Source organism: Anthonomus grandis, chromosome 1, assembly GCF_022605725.1.
Source record: "Anthonomus grandis grandis chromosome 1, icAntGran1.3, whole genome shotgun sequence".
Lineage (NCBI taxonomy): Eukaryota > Metazoa > Arthropoda > Insecta > Coleoptera > Curculionidae > Anthonomus > Anthonomus grandis.
This window is the reverse complement of record NC_065546.1, coordinates 49,164,945-49,178,211: the sequence shown is the minus strand read 5'-3', so window position 1 is coordinate 49,178,211 and position 13,267 is coordinate 49,164,945. Positions and strand designations below refer to the sequence as shown.

General features: G+C 31.5%; 1 protein-coding gene across 3 annotated transcripts in view; it reads left to right on the top strand.

The window, feature by feature from the left end:
* LOC126748647 (uncharacterized) overlaps nt 1-13,267 on the top strand; it is a 207,929-nt gene that overhangs the window by 44,054 nt on the left and 150,608 nt on the right. The gene's annotated exons all lie outside the window — the stretch shown is intronic.

Here is a 13,267-nt window from a genome sequence, read left to right as displayed (position 1 = left end):
CTTAACGACTGGTAAACGTGAAACCACAAAATAATAAAATTAAATAAAAAAAGGTTTAGAGGATTTTATTAATATAAATGAATATTTGGCTAATACATCCACATAGAGTTTGGCGAATAAGTGTTGCCATCTTATAGTGAAAAGGTAGCTTAAGAAATGACATTTCTTTTAGCCTTAATCCTTGAAGATGGTACAAAATCAATCAAGAATCAAAATTATAAAGTCTATGTTTCATCCTCATCACCTTTTCCTAGTAATGGTCAAAGACATTTAGGGAAGAGAAAAATATTTTATTTGGCTTTTAAAGGAAACACAAATTTATTGCTGAACCTTCATTAATTTTAATCGAGTCTTAATATTCTATAAATTTTTTTCTTAAAAGTTACCTGCGATAAGGAAAGTTTGCACCTCCTTTTTTAATATATGAACTATTAATATACTCACTTTTTCTAAAAGAATACCCATTTTTTCTCTCATTATCTTTTATTATTGCTTCATTATAAAAATTCAAATACTTATATGTAAAAAAGCTTCAAAATCTTATTTATTATACATTTTTAAATTATAAATTTTATCTCAATCTGAATGTAACAACCAGAAGCGGGATGCCATTCATCTTCTATTATTGCCGTCAGTGCCACTCCTGACCCGGCTTGGCCGGATACTATTTGCATGCATCAAAGCATCAGTTTCTTATGGAATTTCCGTGTAATGCAATCCGAACAATATATTTCAAGAAAACTTGGATTTTTTCCAGATTTGTTTTGATATAGTTTTTGATATTTCTGAAAGTCAAAAAAGTTCAATTGTAGGATTTTATAACTACCGTAAACGGAAGTTATTATGATATGGTTTTTAACTTCAAATATCTTTTCAATACTCAATATTCAATACATAAATATTTATTTCCATCGATTTTATTTCCCCACTGCCAGATCACATACGCATAAATTGATAATTTCTTTAAAACCATATCTACATGATAAGACCAACTAAGATGTTCATCGATTAATATTCCCAAGTACTTGACAACTCTATTTTGTTCTATGATTTTGTTATGCATTTTAACAAATAAGTTTTTATTGAAATCGGTAAGACTAAAAAATATTATTTCAGTTTTTGACTCATTAGGCACTAGGCTGTTCCTAAAGTGATACTCATCATTCGGTCAACTGCCCTGGTTGAACCTCTAGATAGTTCTTCTAGGTCACCACTAGATATTGATATGACATCATCTGCAAACGCTGCTATATGTTTTTGCTAGGAAATTTGTCCAAGATGCTATCAAAAAATATAACAAATTACAGTGGCCCCAAAAAATCCCTGTGGGACACCACTAACAACTGGTAGGGACTTAGACGCAACTGAAACATTTCCATTTTTTAATATCATTTTTTGATGTCTACCGGTCAGGTACGATTTAATCCATTTATGGGCAAAACGACGCATACTACAGTCATTAAATGTATCTAACCTTAGGTTAATATTTAATACATCAAACGTCTTTTTTGAAACCAAAAAATACACATTTATTGTTTGATTTCAAATTAGACAAAACATATGAATATAGGGACAAAGTTGCATCTTGTGTAGAGCGACTCGTCCTGAATCCAAACTGGTCAGTTTGAACGAAAAAACTTCGCGAGGAATTTGAACAAAACGTTAGTAATGTGCATAAATTGCCTATGTCGAGAAGAAAGCAATATACTGAGATGATGGAATACTTGATGATTCGTCTGATAAGATTGCCTTATATGGGGCCAAAAATGTTAAGAAAGGAGTAATAGAAGCTCACACCAATCGTTCGATAACAAGCCTCAATATAGTGAATCTGCTAATAGAAATAAGGATAAAAAGCACCAAAAAACAAAACCTTTCAGAGGGAAGATTTTAAGAAAAATAATAAAGGTATAAAATGTTTTATTTGTGATCAACAAGACCACAAAGCTACTGAGTGTCCAGGCAAAAATAAAAGAGCCAAGCGTTGTTCGTGTAATAGTTTTGGACACATTGATGCAAAGTGTTCTAAGAAAAATCAAGAATCTGTAAATATTATTGAAGTGATTCCACAAAATTCAGTGATGTAGCAATTATCGCGTTAATGGATACGGGTAGTGATATAAGTGCTGTAGGGAGTAAAGTATATGAGCAATATTTTAGTGATATACCTTTGAGTGAAAATAAAATTGTGTTAAAGAGTTTAGGATCAAATAATGTGCAAACGTATGGTTCATTTCAGAAAATGGTAAAAGTTAACAATTATTATAGTGTTGTATATTAAGGTGTTAGATAGGCTGCAAGGAGCTAATTATTTTAGCGCTATTGACCTTTGAAATCGATTTTTTTATGTAGACGTAGATGAAGACAGTAGAAAATAACAGTTTTTGTCACAAATAATGGACAATTTGCATTTTTAAAATGTCCAGGTCTATGTCCAAATGTCCACTTTTGATTTCTAATAATAAAGGAATTTTTGAAAAATGTCTATCGATTATAAAAAAAACATGGTGGCTATTTTTACCCCGCATTTCGGAGTTTATATGGCCTTACGTTTAATTATTGGGCCACATCCCTTAAGAAACATACACGTTGTTGGTTAAGTATGTACAATAAATTCGACTTGAGATTCTTTCAACACTTTTTGGAGAAAAAGTTTAAATAGACATGTGTTTGCAACGGCTTTGTTTTTGAGATAGAGAGTGTAAACCTCAAATAATTTTTTTTTCTTAAATATTTTAAATAACTTTTATCCAATTTTATCTTAATTGAGCAGTGTAATTTATGCTAATAAAGTGTTTAACGTAACAGAAGATTTAGTCCAACATTACGTTACATTTTTAAATCCACCGGCTTTAACGCTACTTAGCTATACCTAAATAACTATTTTTGATGAGAAAAAGACACGACACTAACCTTTATGATTTTTTTCTAATTCTTTTTGAAATAAGCCAATTAAAAATGCAGCTTTTTATCTCTTGAACTTTTTTAATATCCTACATAGTTTTTGAGCAAAAAAAATAAATGCACTTAATCCCATGTCACTAAACCACATAAGAAATAGAAAACATTTTCTTGTGGAAACTTTTATCTTTTGTAATTTTTTATTAAGAGCAACAATAGATTTTAATAAATAATAAATTAAATTGCAAAAAAGATCTCAACTAACGATTTTTACTTAAGTAATTAAGAAAACTTAGTAGGTAATATAAATACACAATACCTACAGTTGTGGCCAAAAAAATAAGAGTGCATATCAAATCCCATATCAAACTGAATTAGCTTCACTATATGTTGGAATTTCCAAATAAAATACTACGCATTTTCTTCCGGCATTTAATGTTTTTTTCATCATTATTTAAAAATCTTGTGGGCAAAAAAATAAGAGTATTTGTTTATTGTGACTATTTGGTCTCTGTTTATTCAGATAAAAGATTTGTTTGTAATATTTTCCATAAATACAAGTGAGTTTCAACAAGATCGTTGCATCGCGTTGGTAAATAAGGATTAATATGCGTCTAATTTTGCAATTGAAAAGTAAAAATAAATCCTATGCATTTATTGCAAATGTAATTAAAAGATCACTTTGTGTAATCTCTAGAACTTTAAAAGCACAAAATAAAGCGGAAAATGTGCCTGAAAATCGACGCCGTCCAAGAAAAGCCACACGGAAGAGTGATCAGCTTCACATCTACTTCAATAACGCGAAACTTAAGTATTAACACTAGGACGATAAAAAGACATTTGCAAGAACAAAAAGTATATGGTCAAGTGGCCAGAAAAGTCCTTTCCTAAGCAAAAAGACTATAAAACAAAGACTGGCATTTATTAAAAATATTTTTTAAAGAAAAATTTCAAAGAAATTGGTGCAACAGTCTTTTTAGTAATGAGACGAAGATCAACTTATTCGGATCAGATAAAAAAATATTCGTTAGGAGTTTCGTAAGGAGGAAGAATGAACAATATAATCGTAGGAACATAATAGGCACATTTTTATAAAAGGTAAAAAACACGAAATCTACAGCATCACAAATACATTTAATAAAATAACGAAGGTTACATGTTTCGCTCGACTAGAGCATCATCAGACCATAACATACACAAAACACCTAATATTTATAACCAACATGTAACCTTCGTTATTTTATTAAATGTATTTGTGATGCTGTAGATTTCGTGTTTTTTACCTTTTATAAATGTGTATGACCAGCATCTTTGGGATAATGGATGAGTTTTTGAGTTTTATAATAGGCACAGTTAAGCACGGATGTGGAAATATCAAACTGTGGGGCTGTTTTTCCTACAATGGATTAGGTCGGAATATGGATTAGAATATGGAGGTCCCATATTTTGGATTGAAGAGACCATGACAAAAGAAATTTATTTGGATATCTTAGATATTGTCATACTACCATATGCCGAAGAAAATATGTCTAAAAGGTGGGTGTATTAAGAAGATCAGGACCTTAAACGTACGGCACGGATTGTTAAACAATGGTTTACACAAAATAGGGTTTCGGTTTTGGAATGACTATCACAATCGTCTGACCTTAACCCTATTGAAAACCTTTGGAAGGAGCTGAAAAACTAAGTAACTTCTAAAAAAACAACAAATAAGCAAGATGTATAGAAGGAAGTTCAGGAAGCTTGGTATTCCATCCTAATTGAAATATGCCAAAAATTGATCGATTCGATGCCACGAAGACGCCCAGCCGTTCTCAAGAATAAAGGTAATTCTATCAACTATTGACTCGCTTATCTAAATGCTGTCGTTTGTTTTGCGGTACATTGTAATTATAATTTTTTATGGCCATTTTAGAAAAATACTCTTATTTTTTTTGTCCACCATAAAACATGTAAAAAATAAATAATTTGTTTATAATTACAAATTAAACTGGCAAAGAATAATGTGTATTTATTATGTGTATTTATATATGGATGTCAGGTCAATTAAAATCCAAGCTGTTTAACTCTTTTTTTCGTTTAATTCCAATGTTTGGGCCTATATTATTAAGCCTTCTTCAGGCCGCTACAAATAAAAAAAAACATAGTAAAAAACATTCATGGTATAAAATGGTCAAAAACAATATTAAAATGAATTAAACTAAACTTTTATATTATTTAATAATATTTCAATTATTTAAATACATCTTTCAAACATAGAGACGAAAATTAACAATATACAACATATATACACAACATTTGAAAATTACAATTAAAATTAAAATTTAATGGGAATATTTAAATGTACAACAGAAAAATTAAAGTGTTTCGTTAGCCGTAATTTTTCATTTAATTTACTTAGTTTGCATTTATCTGGTTTTTTGATGAAATAGAAGTGTTGCTGTGTAAGGAACAAAATTTTTTTAAACATTGCCGTTCGGTGTGAGCAAATTCTAAGACTATTGCATTGCCTTTTCTTCATTACATTATAGATATCTGAATTTTTTGTTTAGGACGTCAAATGATTTCTTACCATATCTTGGAAATACTTAAAATGTCTCTTTAGCCTCTTAAATACCTTATTACATAACAGGCTCTATGAATGTCTTTGGCTAAAACTTCAATTTTCTCCTTTTAGGAAAGCTCCCGATCAATTAACACTCTCAGTTATTAAGACACCCAAGGGATACTCTTACACTCTTGGAATGCATAAAGTAACCATTCACGATGTCTATATCAGAAAATATTTGTTTTTGAGCTATTAAGTTCTAGCCTATTCTGACGACACCATCTTGACATTTCGGTTATGGCAGTGCTTGTTTTCTTGGTCAGTATGAATTCAGTTTTGGCAATAAGAATACAAGACGTGTTATCAGTAAAGTAAAAAACTGATTTAAAGATTATTACTGCATTAAAATTATTAGCAAACACTAAAAATAAAATAGGCTTCAATATAGATCCCTAAGGAAATATCAAATACTCCCAAAAAAGTAACTCCTGCCTGCCTGCCTTCTATTACTTAAATAAGAATTGATCAGGTTATTAGCTGAACCTCTAAACCCATATTGCTCCATTTTGGTTAAAAATAGGTTATAATCTATTATGTCAAAGGCTTTTGACAAATAAAAAAAAACTGAACTTAAAGGTGGCCTCTGTTAATGTATCTATCGTCGATCTTTTAGGTAAGAAACTTGAAGGAGAAAAAAACCTTTTTTTGTGGAAAACAGTAAAGTAACCTATTATATATTGCTCTTTCTATTATTTTTGAGACTACAGGTAGATAAGAAACAGGTATTTTTGCCACCCCATTACTTGTAATCACTGGATTGCTGGTGTTTCGTAAGTATTCCTATTATTAATTGTGGTTAACTTTGTTGAATTTCTGGATCCAAATAAGTTATTTTAAAAAATCTATTTTTCACTATAGGAAAAAAAAACGGATCCAAAAATCCAGAAAGCCATCACTTCTATTTTTAAAACTAAAATTTTAAAATTTTCAAAGTGGTTACTCTAATTCATATACATATTTTAACATTCTTCGTGACTTGCTGTCATCGCGATTGTACAAGCCAGTTGTTTCAGAAGAATTTTTCTTTCTGATTGTAGTCATAAAAAAAGAGTGAAGAGAAATATAACCTTTACTCCATTATTTACTGATGCGCATTTATGCAGGGATTAACGATAATTCCCGTTCATTACCTCGGTAAGCTTGTTTAATAGGACGTAATAATATATGGCTTAGCCAGTCGATATATTTGAATCCAGATTATCTTCTTATAATATATAGATACTTTTTATTTATAATAATCTAAAAAAATATTTTTTATCAGAATCTACACATTTCTTATAATATCAGCTGCCTTATTTAATATCGCAACTTTATCCATCTTTTTTATCACCAATAAATCTTTCTTCTATTTTTGTCACTTCCTGCCAAATGGTGTCAACTGCGAGAAGAAGCGAATAAAGCAAAAAAATAATAAAAATGATATATGGATTAAGAAGCTTTCCCCCCAAAAAAAACATCGAGAAAAGTATCTAAACTTCGGGCATTGAAATAAATAACGGAAAAAGCAAATATATTCAGATTGCTGACTGGGGCATAACTTCTAAATCTCGCGCTGAATCGATCAAAACGTTTTCACGGCGGCGGCGAGATTTCGAAACTTTATTAAATTTCCCACAGAAATAGTCATTTTTCCACGTATATTCATGCCAAGCATTTGGCGGTATTATTATCGAAGAATCTTTTATTTTAAGTGCACTGAAAAATGTTTAACTGGCAAGAGAGCTAGTCAAAGGTCCAGATTGTAAAAGATTGACCAGTTCCACAAGACAAAACAAGACAATAAGATAGCCGTGCTATCTCTAATCCACACTGAGAAAAAAAAAGGCTGCCATAACTAAAAACTTGTGTGGATAGCATCGAGGACAGGTGAACAAACTAGTTATAAAAGTAGGTATAAGATAGTATGAGGAACAGGACTAAAACTCTGGTAGCTTTTTTAGAACTCCTCCTATGGTTTAGGTAACAAAATTTTTTGGTTATTTAAAATAAAAAACATTGTTGCAGTACCCACAAATTTTATTAAAAATTTTAAGTTTTTTGTTAATAGAACTAAGTGAATAAGGTTTTATAAAGCAAAAAGTGGTTACACAAATTGTAGTTCTTCTTCAGTGAAACTAATAAACTCAGGTTTCACAACTAGCTTTTCCAGTTTGTTTTAATCTTATTCTTCGCATTAGCAAAAAATAATCTTTGTTATGACCACTAATACCTTTTGTATGACGACCAATAATTTTGGTCACAACAACCAATAAATTTGTGTCATGATAACGAACTGGTTTTGTTCTAACAAAACAATTTTAGTCAAAAAAATAGTTTTTGTTATGATAATCAATTATTTTGTTTGTGACAAATTATAATCTTAGTAATGCCAACTAATAATCTTCGTTGAAGTCTAGTGCAAATTACGAGCCAAGCAAAATGTCTTTAAACCTTTGTAGATATTTTGTGCACTTCATGATGAACAGATTTAAGTCATTTAAGTCACAGAATATATTTTTACAATCATATCATAATAAAAAGTATTAATTGTTATACAAAAAAAATAGATAGAAAAGTACTGGACTAAAATGATTATTAAAAAAACATTTATTCGAAAATTAAAGACACAAAAATGCCCCTTTAATTAAAATTAATAAAAAAAAAATACAAAGAAAACAAACAATATTTAACCTACTAAATTTAAATATAAATAAAATCCTATTCAACTAAAAAGTAACTAAAAACATAGGTAACACCTTACTCTCTTGCCTCCTCCTCTCTGTTGAGATGCCGATCGCCAGTCACCCTACATAAACACTATTTAAAAATGAAATGCTATAAAAGCAATGCTATATTTGAAAAATCAGAGGTACTTACCTTCAAACGCATCTAAATAAGTTTCTAGGCACCAACTTATTAGCTGGACTTTGTAACTATTATTGTCCATTTCAGTAAAGGTGATTTCTTATATTCACTATAAACGAAGGGTAAACGTATATGCGCAGCATATGAGGGTGACAAACGACCGCACCAAATAGCATTAAAGACTAATGATTTAATGCCATGATGAGACTGAAAGTGATCCGACAAACTAAGGATTCGGTAAACTTCGGGGCCAAGGCACTACGTGCAATAAGTATTATTTCCTAAAATCTTAGGTCCGAAAGCTTCCGAAGGATGAACTAACAAACAGTAGTTGTTTGAACCAGGTTGTCACAACTAAATTTATAGTAATGTTTTGGTTGTTTTTTATTGAACGTTCTTGGAAAATAATGAAGAATCACTTCCCCAAATAAATTAGAAGTAAGATATGTTATTACAAAAAATAGTCGTTTTTCGAGCTGATAAAGTTAGTTGTAGTAGCTTGCAAGGTCCAACTTATTTAAAATAGCTGGAACAATAGAGACATGAAAATTGAAGCAACAAATGTTATAGTAATAGCAACTAAAAAATGTCAACTAACATGTTTAGCTAACCTGTTTTTCTAACAAGTTTTTGCTGCGAACTGATCATGTCACTTTAAAATAGCTCCTTCAGTTTAAAAACTCATAGGGACATGTGGCAAGATGGATAAAGTGGCTACAGGAGTTTGATTTTGATATTGAACACCGATTCAGGTAGGATCTATGAAAATACAGATGCCCTGTCAAGAAGATCCTGTCTAGAGCATTATTGCAATTCAGTTTTAGCAGGCAGAGGAGAAAAATGCTCACTTCAGATGACCCACCATTGTTGATGATATTTGGCAAAATGGGGTCTCATAAGAGACCTAGAGGAATATTCCAATATTCGTATAGTACTAACCTGGGTAAAGGCATGGAACTTGAGAAGAAGTTGCCAAGGATTCTCCCAATGTCAAGTCGTATTGGGCAAAATGAAACTCCCTAACTTTGCAAGATTAAACATAGAAATCATCGTGTCTAAATATCGGATTTCGGAGTCACGAGAGGAATTCAATGCCGGTGTTTCAGGAAGACATTTTGTAGTAGGAAAAGTAATGAAAAGATTTTATGTATGTGGGGCATGAAATGGGCCTCAAAGAAAGTAGAAGGTTTCGATGCGTCAGTATAAGGTGGGAGGTCCCTTAGAAAGGATTGCTATTGGTGTTGCTGGAACGTTTCCCAAAACAGAAGCTGGAAAAAGTTACATCCTGGTCGTGATAGACTACTTCAGCAAATGAATTAAAAGTTGTCCTCTACCAAACCAAGAAGCTTCTATTACTAAGGGCTTTATAAAAGAATAAATCTTTGGTATATCCTTGGAGCTGCATTTAGAGCCACAAAAGACTAGGATAGGTTTTTTCATTTGCTTCTGCTGGCTTATCGATTTGACATTCATAAAACCACAGGCGAGTTTCCGGCTCGAATTGCAATGGAAAGAGAACTACGTCTTTCATGCTATCTATTATAATGTTTACTTATCATTCATGTAAGTAAATTTGTGTCAAAATGAATAATTACTCTCAGCGAGAATTAGTAAATGTGATTGAGTAAATCCCTTAAAAACTGTTTTTTGGCTTCAAGAGTTTATGCAAAAAATTTCCTAATAACCGACATCTTGATAGAGTGTTGAAGAAATTAAAACAACGATTCGAGCATACTGGAGGCGTAGAATACAAGAAGCAAACTAGAACGAAATTGGTCCATACTTTTTTGAAAATCGTGCAACAGGAGAAGTTTTTCGAAATTTTTTAAGAGGGAATTTTCAACGCTTGGCTTAAGATCTTCCTGACTTTGTAAGGCATCAGATGTCTCACTTCAGTGCAAATGTTAGGGAACATATCACACACCAATTTGGTAATAGATGGATTGGAAGGGTAGGTTAGTTATTAAAATTAACTTTTGTATACATTTTTATTAAACTTTATACTGGATAGGTCTCACTGGATGTTCTTGTAGGTCACCGGATTTAACGCTTCTGGGTTCATTCTTGCGGGAAAATGTTGAATCCAAAGTTTATCTATTGTTCCTACAACTAGTGAGGATATGGTGGAGTGCATACAAGAGTCTTTTAGACGTATTACCCCTGCTACCCTTTGTGTAGCTAGAAGATCTTTCGCACGTAGGGTTGATTTGTGTTTGGAGCAAAAAAGTAGACATTTTAAGCAATTTTTGTGATATAACTCTTTTTATAATGTTTTTGGTGAATTCTTGATGTAATTAAACTTGACGGGAGTAATATTTATTTTTCTTGTGGCATTTTCCTACGCACGATTTCTGTATTTGTAAGTCCTTACTTATCTCTTACTCTAATTTCCGGATTTTCGACAACCTTGGTGAATGTCAATTTAATTGCTTTATTTAGAACTGGTTTTGTTCTAGTTTATTTTTTGTACTCTATGCTTCCAGTATGCTCTAATAATTCTCAAGTAAAAATAAACGAAGGAATGAAAAAATGTGTCATTCTTCCTTTAAGAACAAATTTTGAGAAAACGGTTAGAGATAAAGGCAAACTTATTGGGGTCTCAAATTGAAGATACAAAAATGCTCTATCAAAATGCGTTACTAGATACAGAGTGTTTCATTTAAAAAATAGCATAAAATTGAAATTGAAAAACGTAATTTTGAACTCTAGTTTCCCGCTAGGAACCAATGTTGCCGGGGAGAACTACGTCAGTGAGTTGACTAGAAGAATGGATATCATTCATAATCAAGAGCTCATTTCCATTTACGATGCCATGGAATAAAGGACGCAAATGATGCAAAAGACCAGAGGTGCAACAACGATGACTTGGTTTGACTTTATGCCACTAAGAGGTGGTGTCACTGAAACCTAAAAACATCTTGGGATGGGCCATACAAAGCTCTGGAAGCCATCAACGATGTTCTTTACAGAATACAAAAGCCGTCGAGAGATAAAGCTCGAGCCTTTACTTCAGCCAACTAGCTCCTTATTAAAGAAACCAGGAAGACGTTGAGCTGTGGCTAATCTAATTAGAACCGGAATTGACATTCGATGAATTTATTATTTTATTGGCCGAAAGAGTTTACGGTATAACCTGTGGTAAGCAAGACCTGTTTTCTGCTCCAGCTGAGTCTGCATATTGTGTGTCTTAGAATTTTTTATGTCTGGAAGATTGTCTGACGAAATGCTGAGGTTTCCTGTAGAAATTTCGCAAAAATTCAAGAGCTGCGTCAGTCTAAGCCGAGAGTCGGGCAAGCATTTAAGATAATGGATGAAGACTGGTCCTCCTGTGCTGTAATTCTCTCAAATGTAATTCTCTGAAGGAATGCTTTGATTGTTATTTCTACAAAAAGCACAGTTGCAACAGTGGAACCTTCTGTTGATATCTACCATCTTCAGAATCATTTACGGACGAAATAAACTTAGGAAGGGGACAGTGTAACGATATTAGCAATGTCGCGAATACCAGCTGTTTTTAGTCATTTCAAATCAATAGCAAATCCTATTATCTTCAGAATCATTTCGGACGAAATGAACTTAGGAAGGTGACAGTGAACGATATTAGAAATGGCGTGAATACCAGCTGTTTTCCGTTATTTCAAATCGTTAGCAAATCTACCGGAACCATGATCCGCCGAGTATATAATATGCCGCGTCGCCGCTGGGAGGCCACTTGACAGTTCAATTCAAGTTCAGTTCGGCATATTGGCGAGATATTTAAATCGGACATAAATAGTAGTAAATAAATACGGTGTAAATAAATATTCTGAGTAGTGCAGGTGTGTAAATATATCAATAATGCTCTAATTTACACCTAACGAACGGTAAAAATATTACAATAAGCTAAAAATGTTTTCGCTATTTATATTTTTTAAATTTTATTTAAAAAATGGTCTTTTGTAAATTTCGATCAAATGAAGAGCGTTTTAATTTAAAAATAACCCTTAACATCTAATTTGTTTAATAAAACGAAGTTAGTACATAAACTCTTACTAAACTAATATATCTAGCAAATCATATCAAGCCGTCTAATCAGTAAAAATTAATACAATTAAGGTTTTGGCTTCTGTTGGTTTCATTATAAGTAGTTTTAACTTAATTTATAAAAATGAAAATAAATCTTGCTAAAAAATCGTTTCACAAAACATTATCTTATTTTAAGAGACGTGGATAAAATAATTCTAGGGAGATTTAGGTCTTTAAACAATAATCCTAATGTCCTATTATTATTATTATTATATTATAATTATCCTATTATTATTAGCCTTTATTAGGGCACGCAAAGAAAACGCAGCTTTATATCGGTAAACCCAGCTTTAGTATCGAAGAATAAATCAATGTCATAATTAACAACTAATTTAACCTATAACCTTAATTTTTTTTTAAAATACAGTAATACTTAATTTATAATTATGAAATTTAAGACTATGAAAGAAAATAAAGTAAAATTGTCACTTAATACTTATTCAATTGGACATCTGATAATACCTCGCATATACGTATATACTCAGTTCCCAATTTTAAATCAAATCAATGATGGTGGCTATATAAACAATTTTGCTCAACTCAATTTAAAATCTGTGACCATTTCTACATATTAATTTAAAAAAAAATCTATAAATTTTGAATGAAAATAATTTCACAACGGGATTGCTGGTACAGCTTTGTTCCTACAGCATATATGAAAAATGCAGCAAATTATAAGGAAACTCCAAAAATGAAACAAAAAAAATTGAGTTTAAATGAAAAAAATAACAAATTTAGCAAAGCTTATTTGAGATACTCTTTTTAAGTTTTTATTTTGCAAACAATACCGCGAAAAAAAAATTAAATCAACGGGTCCGAGCGATTTAAAAGAAAAAAGAATTTACGAGG